We start from the raw sequence: 8,974 nt of genomic DNA, 5'->3' as shown, positions 1-8,974 counted from the left end.
AATAAGCTTAGGGTTAGATGAGCATAGGTTTTAACGATTTTTTTTTTTAAATATATATATATATATATATTTGGTTGGACCTATAGCCACACTTTCAAAACGTAGCTATAGTTCAAGATTTCATCTTTTAAAAAAAAAAAATCGGTTGGACCAATAGCCACACTTTAAAAACGCAGCTATAGGTCAGGATTTTAAGCCACATTTCTTAAAAACGTAGCTCTAGGTTGGCTATGGCAACGTTTTTTAAACGTGGCTATAGGTCCTCTTTAAAAAATAAAATAAAATAAAATAATTCGGTTGGACCTATAGCCACGCTTTAAAAACACGACTATAGGTCAAGATTTTAAGCCGCATTTCTTAAAAATGCGGTTTTAGGTTGGCTATGGCCAAGTTTTTTAAACGCGGCTATAGGTCCTCTTTAAAATAATAAATAAATAAATAAATTGGCTGGACCTATAGCCACGCTTTAAAAACGCAACTATAGGCCCTATCCAAAAAAACACGGCTATAAACACCTATAAACTAAAATGCGGCTATAGGTCGGTAGTTTAAGCTACGTTTCGTAAAAACGCGGTGATAGATTAGTTATAGCTGCGTTTTTTGTAAATGTGGTTAGAAAAACACGGCTATAGCCCTCATTTTTTGTAGTGAGGATAAGGTCATGTGGGTCAATAGAATAGTTTTATGATTCTATAAATACCTAATTGTAATCATATTTCCATTCATTAAATAATATTGCAAATTGCTGCCTTAATACATTTTGTCTCTTTTAATCTCTCTAATGGAGGTTGATTGCCTCAAATCTAATCAATTCCCATATAATTGTCATACATCCCACTACAATTCTTATCCATCCCTTTTAGGAACTAGTGGTTCCTTACATGGCTGGTGTATGGCACTAAAGAAGTTAGAAAGATAATTTTCTTAACTCAAACTTGTATTAAGTTAGTTAATTAACTCAATCAAACTCATTAATAAGTTAAAAATCTTTTGAAAATTAACAAACCAAGCATGAATATAAAATTTTCATTTAGTGTTAAGCTCGAGCTTATCTTTAACTTAATAATAAAGTGAATAATCAAACTTAATTAAGTACCTTGCTTGCATCAGGTTAATTTAGTGTTAAGCTCGAGATCATAGCAATATAATTCTCGAAGTACCGAGGTCGAACCATAAGGAGTGGGGTAAATTCAAAGATAATATAATTAAACAAAAAATTGGGCAAAGAAGAAAAATACTTTTACTTGGTAATCATTAACAAGAATAATAATAAAATAAAATAAAAAACTGATTTAAATCAATAATGTAAATGCCAAGGCATCAGGTTGTTTTCTTATATCGATATGAAATTCTTTGTGATCTAAGAAAATATATATTTTATAATTGATCTTAAACAATTAAAAACCTATGATTCAATTAAACTGAGACAATTCAAGAAAGCATGATAATCTAGATTAATAATGGGTTATAATAGTTTTCAGAAAAACTCTTTCACTTTAAAACCTGATTTCTATTTGAAACTATTAGAAATTCATCTAAACAATAATAAAAACATGATTGAACTTATTGAAAGCATTGAAGAACTAATACATAAAAAAAATAAAAAAATAAAAATCTAACTGAACAATCAAATATGTTGTTGTCTAAAATCTTAGAAATAATCACATTGAATACTCATGCCGTATAGAAGAAACATAACCCCTAGCCCTAGCAAAGAGTTTAGGCTACCATTAGAGAAAATAAAATACAAGTTTTTTCCCTCTAAATTCTTTCTCCACCGCCTCTCTTCAAAAGCCTAATGTAAAAAGTGTCCAAAGAAAAATAAAAAATTTTACTATTTAATTTTCGTCCAAATTTATAGCAGCAACTTGTGAGTTAATTTTGGCTTTCAAAATTTGTGAATTTTGAAAAACTTAAAACTGAAAAGTTGTAGATAATTAAGTCACGGTTCCAGCTCATCTAGTTTTGAGTCAATTGGATTTTTGAGGAGAGAGATATGCCCAAAATACTGATCAGTACTCAAATCTAATTTTTCCTTTTTAGATTCTGCTTCTTTGATTTTTTTTTTCCCTTATTTGAACCTTCCAAACATGGTAAATGACTCAAGCACTCCAGCTGCACCTCCTTAGACATTTAAGCTTGGTCCTTTAGCTCCTCTTTAATTCTAGTTTTGCCTCCATTCTCTCACAAACTCTTGTAAACTCATTTTTTTCACATGATATCCTAAAAGTAGAAAATTACACACAATGAATGACATCTTATTCAAGAAATTATATAAAAAGATAAATAATAAGTGTGGGGGGTAAAAGACCCGGAGGCCCATGCGAATGTCTACATTTGGACCAAGGGCCCAGCCCAAGGAAAGACCCCTCCTCAACCATGAGGAGAATCCTCCTCGGTAGGGATATAGCCGAGGATAAAGGAGACAACATGCCACTAGTAGTGACACTCTATGTCGTACCACGGAGCAGGAAAAGTACTATAGCAGAAAAAGACAGCGGAGAAAAGGGAGGTGTCTAGGGAAAAGGTTGTCATTATTGCGTTCATGGCCTTGTGCCTGACATGGCCATACTTCCCTGTCCTTACAACCACTCCCAACAACTGGAGGGAAGGGCGGATGAGACAAGCACCTACCCTAGGGATCCCATTCAGGAGGAAGAAATCTACTATAAAAAGGGAGTAAAAAGAGATAGAGGGGGTGGGAGACCCCCCAACACACAAGAGGGACCAGCAAGGGCTCCTGGAACCGTGCCGAGGACCAATTCTCCCAGATGAACTCAGTCCATCTCATCCTGATTGAGTAAAATGCCATGATAACTTTTGTTCATACACCAAAGCCTAGCTCTTTGGCCCACTCTCTACAAATTCATTGTATCGGGCTCACTGGTCTAAGTTCCCATGCATCTTAGGCCGGACCAAAAAAAACAACCCTACAATAAGGATTAATGAAAATCATAGCTCAATTATACAAATTAAATATAGTAATAAGGAGATAACATCCACATAAATATATAACAAGTATACATTTTAAGGCGTTATCACACCTTTATACTCATCTAGATTAGGCATGCTTACAACCCTAGTAATAGCATATGTCAAGAGTTTTTTTTTTTTTTAGAAGAATATGTCAAGAGTCTTGTAATCTAATTGGCACGTGCATTCCTGTGTTTCTAGCAAAGATGTTCAGATTTCAAATATCCTCTTCTCCAATTATCAAATTATTAGAAAAAAGTATATATAGACATTTTTCAAAAGAGCTTTTTCATTGGTTAGTTCAATCTCTTAAGCTCAAGCTCATAAACTTAATTAAGCACCTTTATGCTCATCTAGAACCCTAGTAATAGCATATATAGATGACAAGAGTCTTGTAATTTAATTGACACATTCATGTGTTTCCAATATAGATATCATGGTTCAAATCTATTCTCTCCTAACTATTGAACTCTTAAAAAAAAAAATATATATATATATATATATATACACACACACACACACAGACATTTAGAAAAAGAAAAGAAAAGGCCTTTCTCGTTGGTTATAATAAGAATAACTTGTACTAAAGCCATTTCTTTGTAACTTCTCCAAAGAAACATGGGTGAGGGGGAGAAGCACCACCAAAATTCCATTTCTAAGAGTGCAAGACACTCATAGACTTGACCGTAATGGATTAGGCGATATTGCCTTCCTCAAGCAAGTTTGTCCAAGATTTTCCAGCTTTTTGTTTTTTGTCTCACATTTTACTAAATTAGCATCAAAATTAAAATTTTGAAAACAAATTTGCTTTTATCTTTTTGTCTCACTTTAAATAAATAAATCACAAAGCATAGGATGCCAACAACATTGAAAGACATTGTGCATACTATAGAAGGAATGTAAAGATTAAGTTTGTGATTTATATGTGGGTTTCAGTTAATTTAATTGGTAAAATCTCTTATTATCAAATAAGAGACCTGAATTCAATTCCCACCTATACCAAAAACCAAGAACAAATGGCATACGTTGAAACTCTTTGAATTTTTTTTTTTTTTTTTAATTTATGATTTATACATTACCCTCCACTAGTATTCAAAAGACTTAATGCGTTACACTTGGAATCACTTATATTTTTGAAAAGCAGTATCAAACACAACTGAACTTCCAAGCACATTCTGACCAAAAAGAAAATAAATAAATAAATAAACTTCCAACCATATACCATTTGAATCTATAATAGTTATTCTAATTCATTCTTCATTTTTTACCTTTTTTTTTAGGGGAGGGGGGAGCACTTTCCCACCTTTATATCTGGCATCCGTAGTTCAAAATTTTCACATTCATCTTTGAAACCAATCAATTTTCTTATTTATGTTTGGAAAATGAACAAATATCCAAAATTCGTTACTTTCTTAGTTGAATTGAACAAAAAATTTTGAAAAAATTATTAGTCTAACACCACAAAGGAAGATAAAAAGTTTATGTGATTGCATTGTTGTTATTTTGGATAGCATTTGTGATAATTGTGATAACATTGGATTTAATTGAAGAAGTAATGGATTTTAGGAAATTGCTCATTTTTAGATATGATATTATTCATCAAACTTATGATATCTGCTTTATGATGCTTACTATTTGTTATCAGGCCAAGACATTAATTTATTTTTTGTGTAGAAGATGATTAAATCTCAAATATCTTATTCAACGGCAATAGGTTTTATTAATTGAGCTAATTGAAATTTGGAACCCCTGCATCTTTACCACTTAAGTCAATATAGGAAACCTATTTCTTTAACGATAGAAAATTGAGATATTCCTTTCTCATCAAGTTGTTATGAGCCCAGTTTTGCGTGTAAAGCTTTCGTATGCAACAACATTGATTCTTTCCTTTTCCTTTTGTCTGAACTCACACATGGAAACTGTCTTTATGGTAGAAAAAACAATGGTAGTATTTTATTGAGTATTATAATTTAAATGTATAAATTATAACTATTGTGCATATGGTAACAAGTGCCTTCACCCTAAAAGTAACAAGTTGCAAGTTTAAGTTAGCGAGTTAATCTTTTCAATAAATTGGGGTAAGACTACCCACCAACTATGACATCTAACAAACTCCACAAAAGTAAGAGTTTTGTGCACTAGAGTCTAGATATGACATTTTTTGTCATTATTTGTACATCAAAGGTTATAACATTTGCAATACATAGAATTGAAATTATAGTCAGTGAAATATGCATATCATACCATATATTATATATACATACATTTTTTTTAACAAAATTATGTATAGTATTAAACAAAAGTATTTTGTAAAATATATATTTTCTATAATTAAAAGTTAAAAAAAAAAACATGTATTAAACATTTTGTATATTATATTTGTACAAAAATATTATATATATGTAAGTATGTATGTATCTATGTATGTATGTTTATTATATTTCAATCTAAAAATACCTCATTTATGTATGGATGAATCCTAGCTTGCTTTTTCTGTGCTTTTTCCTTTTCTTTTTCTTTTTCTTTTTTTTTTTTTTCTTTTGGAGAATCAAATCCTAGCTAGTCCTTCGACTTTACATAAAGAGAAGCACCAATAATTTTTCTTTTTCATTTTTTTTCCTATTCCTTTTATAAATTATATTTTAGATCTACCATACTAACTTGGACTTGACCCATAAAATTCTTTAGTTTGAAGCAAATCTATGTTTTCTACCTGTTTCTTGTCATAAAATTCTTGACCCATAAAATTCATTATTGAAATTTCTCATTGAAAAGGATGATAATAAAAACCACCCTGCGACACCTGATGAAAAAATTATATGTATTCCCAAAGATCAAAGCAATGGAGGCTAACAAGTAACATAAGTTTTTCTAAAAAAAAAAATTAAATAAATAATGAAACTTCTATTAAATTTTATGAAATTTTTATAATAAAATTTAACTAAAATAGTCTTTTAAATTTCTTCTCCAAAAAAAAAAAGTCTTTTAAATATACTAAAAATAAATTATAATCTATAAAATAAATTATATTTATAATTTTTGTCTGATGTTGTAGGGTCTATCACACTGTTAATACAACAGTGTACGCCTCACCTCACCAGCACTAATTTTTTCTCCTTTTTAATTTTTCTTTCTTTTTAAGCCACTAAAATTCAAAAGTAAAAGTCGGACAAAAATATTAAAATAGTGAAAAATTCATTTGAGTTAAAAATTAAAATAAAAACATAATTTTAATAAAGTGAGATGAGACAAGAAATGAAATGACAATTTAATAAAAATAAAGGCGAAAAATGGTAGAATAATAAAATAGAAATTAAAACCATAAATAAAAGTAAAATCAAAATCAAATGAGAGAGAGAGATTGGGGAAATGCTTATCCTTTAATTTGTTCATCATTTGGGGACACGAGTAAAATTTTATGCATCATAATTAAGGAATGAAATAGGAAGTCTACACCTTGGTTAATTTATTATTATTTTTTTCCTTTCTTTCTTAAACATTGGTTAATTTATCAATATGAAATGTGTAATACTAAGTACTAACTAGTAACTACATCTATCTTTCCCTAAAAAAAAAAATGTAACTACATCTATCTCAAAAAATATATAATAATAATAATAATAATAAAAGGCAGGAAATGTTGGTCAAACTTTAGTGTTCATTACAACCTTCTACTTACCATGGCCATAAATACTTGTGCTGAGACTTGAATTTAACCATCTTTTCTCAGCAACTAACCTTCTACGTAAAAAGACTTGCTTGTAGGGTCAACAAGTCAAGTCTGATACTAATAAATGGTCCAAGAGTCAAAGTCCAAGGCATTAACCAACTATATGAAAATATAATTTAATACATTTTTATTTAAAAAAAAAAAAGGTAAATTCCAGAAACCTGCCCCGAGGTTTCAGGAAATACCAACCAGGTCCATGAGATTTCAAAATTGACCACTTTAGTCCCTTAAGACAAATTTGTCCCTAATCACCGTTAGCCTCTGTTAGCTTCTCTCTTCTCTCTCTTCACGGTAGCCTCTGTTAGCTCATCTTTCTCTCTCTCTCTCTCTTCCTCTGAAAATGCAAACAGAGCAAAGACAAACCCAAATCCAAAAAACCCAGCAAACCCTCACTTTTTTTTGTTGAGAGCGGAGGCCCTTCAATGTCCAATGCCTCCATCTCCTTACCCTCTCAAGCCTCACCACATATCAACCTCTCTCTCTCTCTCTCTCTCTCTCTCTCTCTCTCCCTAAATAAAAATTAATCCAAAAAAAAAAAAAAAAAAAACCAGAGCAAGAGAAAGAGAGAGAAAAAAAAATGAAGCAGAGTTCACCTGAGGCGGTCTCATCGTCATCCTCTGCACTCGTCCAATCATCGTCATCCTCTGCCATAACCACCACCTCAGCCAACCACAACCACCACCTCAGCAACAAAACCCAAATCCAAAAAAACCCAACAAACCCACCACAGCACCACCATATCTTAACCCACAACCACCATTGGCCACAAAACTCAGCCAAATACACAGCAACAAAACCCAAATCCTTCAACAAAACTTAAATCCAAAAAACTTGTAGTAAACCCACCACTCCATCAGAACCCACAACCACCCCCACTGCAAATCAAACTTAACCCACAGATCCATTACTTGAGACCACAACCACAAACCAAAACTATAAACCACCGTAGACCCACGCTCTATGGAGACCATCGTCGACCGTCGCCAACCATCGTAGAGACCATCGCCGACCGTCGCCAACCATCGCAGAGACCATCGCTGACAATCACCAACCATTGCCTTCAAGAACGTCGCTATGGCGTTAGGCTCGGTGGAGAGTGGTGTGGAGGACCTAACTTGGCTTAACAAATTTGGAAAATTTGTGAAGGGACGGCGGATAAGAGAGGAGAGGTTGATCGAGAGAAACAGAGAAACAGAGGGATGAGTGGGAGAAAGAAAAATAAGTAACAGAAATTAACTCCGTTAGGATAAAATTGTCCTTATGGACTATAGTGGACAATTTTGAAATCTCATGGACCTGGTTGGTATTTCCTCAAACCTCAGGGTAGGTTTCTGGAATTTACCCTAAAAAAAAATATTTAATACTTGTTAGGGCAAAACCATGTAATTAATAACATCGTTTCCATTATCTATGGGGCAAAAAACGTCAAAAGCCTACGGTTTCTTGGTTAAAAAAAATAATAATAAAATAAAACCACATCGTTTCTTTATTTTGTTATAAGAAAAAAAAATCTGATTTAATGTCGTGATAGGTGATGCAAAGCTTAGGTTATGTTTAGTAACGGTTTTTGTATTTATTTTCAAAAAATTTTTTGGCGAATATAAAGAAAAAACAATTCTCTTGTATTTTTTAAATAAAAAACATGTTGGGTTAGTTAAAATTAAAAAAATAGGTTTTTGAAGAAAAAATAAAAAATACTAAAATATATTGTTCCTAGAATTTGAACACTAATTGCTAACTCATTAAATGAGACAAATTTATTAAATTAGATACATGTTTTCATTAACTTTTAAAAATTAAAAACTGAAAACAGTCTTTTATATATTTTCAGTTTCCTTCACAAATTGAGTTTTGAAAACAATTTTTGTTTTCTGTCCATTTTGAGTTGCCAAACAAGTTTTTTTAGTCTTAAAAATAAAAAATTGTTTTTGGAAACATAAAATAAGGGGAAAAAATAGTTACCAAACATAACATTTCTAACTTGAGGGATTAATTTCTGTTTATATAAAACAATATAAGAGGATAGATTTTCACCTCATTCATCTGAAATAACAAATAATGGAATGAAGCTAATAAAGAGAAAATGATGCCATATATATTTGTTTGTGTGAGAAAAGAAATATTAATTAGTATCTTAACTTAATGATATAATAAGTAATCATCATAAAAGGGATGCTATAAGTTAAAATTCGATTGTATTTGTAAAAAAATAAAATAAAATAAAATAACTATCTTTCAACAATTTTTTTTTAAAAAAAGGGTTATATTTTT

This window comes from Quercus lobata, chromosome 11, assembly GCF_001633185.2.
Source record: "Quercus lobata isolate SW786 chromosome 11, ValleyOak3.0 Primary Assembly, whole genome shotgun sequence".
Lineage (NCBI taxonomy): Eukaryota > Viridiplantae > Streptophyta > Magnoliopsida > Fagales > Fagaceae > Quercus > Quercus lobata.
The sequence above is the reverse complement of the archived record's forward strand: the minus strand, read 5'-3'. Positions refer to the sequence as shown.